This window comes from Dendroctonus ponderosae, unplaced genomic scaffold (assembly GCF_020466585.1).
Source record: "Dendroctonus ponderosae isolate FM_Combo_2020 unplaced genomic scaffold, Dpon_F_20191213v2 Dpon_F_20191213_8, whole genome shotgun sequence".
Taxonomy (NCBI): domain Eukaryota; kingdom Metazoa; phylum Arthropoda; class Insecta; order Coleoptera; family Curculionidae; genus Dendroctonus; species Dendroctonus ponderosae.
The window spans coordinates 12,711,154-12,713,631 of NW_026019016.1; the positions used below are offsets into that span (position 1 = coordinate 12,711,154).

General features: G+C 35.4%; 1 protein-coding gene and 1 long non-coding RNA gene across 2 annotated transcripts in view; one reads left to right on the forward strand and one right to left on the reverse strand.

Moving 5' to 3' along the window:
* Positions 1-1,053: 1,053 nt before the first annotated feature.
* The window catches only part of LOC125505490, a 6,421-nt gene continuing 4,996 nt past the window's right edge, over positions 1,054-2,478 (reverse strand). Inside the window, exon 2 of the long non-coding RNA XR_007282213.1 lies at positions 1,054-1,369. This is a non-coding gene — a long non-coding RNA (uncharacterized LOC125505490). The remainder of the gene's footprint in view (positions 1,370-2,478) is intronic.
* LOC109539512 (sodium-dependent serotonin transporter) overlaps positions 1,339-2,478 on the forward strand; it is a 17,971-nt gene continuing 16,831 nt past the window's right edge. The window contains exon 1 of the mRNA XM_019907291.2: positions 1,339-1,420. The gene's annotated coding sequence lies outside the window, so the exon portion shown is untranslated. The remainder of the gene's footprint in view (positions 1,421-2,478) is intronic.

Sequence of the window (2,478 nt, forward strand, 5' to 3'; positions counted from 1 at the left end):
GCCAAGGCTTAAAGCAGCAACAACGCTACACATAAAAACTGATGATGGTGGAAAAATACACCGAAACGTATTTTAATTGATAAATAGAGACAATAGACAAACACAGTCAGGAAAGTATGTACAATATACTGAACAACTGGCGTGTTCAAAAAACAATATCCTTTAATGGTTGATTTGTCCCTTAATATATGTAGAACTCAAATCTTGGGTGCAGAACTATTTTTGATAATTGCCCAATAGACGCCCAGCTCAAAACACGGGCTGTTTATAAAAATCTTGCTTTTTGGCAGCTAATTAAGTTAACCGATGCACCCACACTGAGCAGGTACATTTGATACTTTTTGTAAATCCCTTTCTAAACTGCTACATAACTTTTCAGTTTATGAAAATCTAAAAATCACTTTTACTTTGATACAATCTTACATGCGTGCTAAATAATTACGTTCTATTATATAGGACTAAATGCGACTTTATTGTATGAATGCCAAAAAAACACGTGCAATGAGGGAAATCAAGCGTTTAGTTGGGGCCAGTTACTGGACTTTGGCATGGAAATAACGTTTCTTTTTATGGAGTGGATTTGTACTTTGGGAACGTACTTTTTATTGTATATTCGCATATTTTATCCACTAACAAGTAGGCATATTTTTAGTTGAAAAAGGGGTGTGATGGTCTTGTGTGTTTTTCTTCGTCTTCTGCAGACCCGAAGAATTCAGAAAATTTGCATGGATTCAGTCAGCTATTGTTTTAAAGCGACTCAATCTGCATCTAACTAACTGGGCGTGAATTATATTTTTATTTCAAAAGTGCCTTATTACATTCACCGTCTTTCTATGTTATCAAAAGTTCTTATTATGGTAGAGACTGACCATGAATGCGTATATAAGGCGAAACGTACATAGATGCAGATTGCGTTCTAGAATGTAGAGCAATTTTTAGCAACATGAACGCGTGCAACCCGCATCCGAACCGAACACATATTAAGCTTTGTTATAACTTTGAAAAGTATATGAGTTAAGAACGTTTTATTTTAGTTCACTAGTGGTTTTTTTCAAGTCCTCTATCTTTAGTTTAGTAACGATTGTTTCAATCTATTAAATGTTTCAACTAGCAGCTGCAGACGGTTTTCTTTGCCCTCAAAATCCTCCCCAGCGTAATTTTCCTCAGCCACATGATCATTTCTAGTCCCCGTATACGTTTGAGGATGAGCCAATGAACAAATAGTTCCAGCCTCTTCAGTCCTCCTGAGCAGCGCAGGTTTGCAATCTGCTAATCACGGTTGAAGCGCTTCCATCCAAGTGTCCTCTTTTGCCCTCCTCAAACCGTTTGAACATCAGTGGCCTTTGCGGCGTCGAATCGAGCACATCAACTATAGCAGAAGAATAAAATGCCACCCGATAGTGCGGCTCCCATATAAACGGTAAGTTTGTTAAATTCAAAGAGAATGCGCCCTTTAAAGCTGGCCGTTTGGAAATTGTTGTTTTTTGAAGTTGAATTTTAACTGATTTTTTTTCATGTCTTTTGTGAATTCAACGAAATTATAGGAAAGTTTGTCGAATTTGTCTTCAGGCGTTTTATGAGATGTTGAGGAACCAAAGGAGGGTTTAAACACATTTTTCTGCGTTTTTTTGCGTCTTTCTGGAGAAAATGAGTAGATAAATCAAGCCTTTTAATTTTTTGGAGGGTCATAAGGAATTTTCAGTGATTAGCGTTATTCTTTGCAGATTTTTGAACAATAAAGAGTGTGTCATGTTTCTTTCTAGAGTTTTAATGTTGAACAATAATTGCCATTTTTGTGTGTTTTGTAAGCTTTGAAGACCCTTTTTTCCATTTTTCCTGAAGAAATAGAGTTTTTTCGCGCATTTGTAAAGATTTTTTGAGCGAATTTTGCAACACTAAAAAGTGTGTAAATTTAGCGTTATATTTCTCTCTAGAAATTTACGAACTGTTGAGGAATTAGAGCCATTTTTTGAGCGTTTTGTAAGCCTCTTCACGTTTTTGCTATAAAAGTTGCTTAACAATAGCTTCGGCTTTTCCTGGGACGATCTTATAGAGTTCTGAATAATCAGTGATTCTTTCAAGAGAGGTTTAGATGCCAAAAAATGCTCCAACATTAAGGTTTTATTGTTAAATCTTAGAACCATTTTTGAAGCGCTTTGCACGTTTTCAGAATGGTTTTAATCCACTTTTTTCTATTTTTTTCAGTGTGAAAGGGTTTGAGTTTCCTGAGAAATATTGTGAAAAGTTTTGTGTAGTAAGAGCATTTTTGAGATCTAAATACCGTAGTTTTTGGACTGTTCGATATGTTGAAGACGGTTTTATTCCGCATTTTTGCCTTTTTCTATATAAAATTTGAAGGAAAAGTATCAGCAATGAAAATGCACAGTCATTTATTGTCTCTATTTATCAATCAAAATACGTTTCGGTGTATTTTCCCACCATCATCAGTTTTTATGTGTAGCGTTGTTGCTGCTTTAA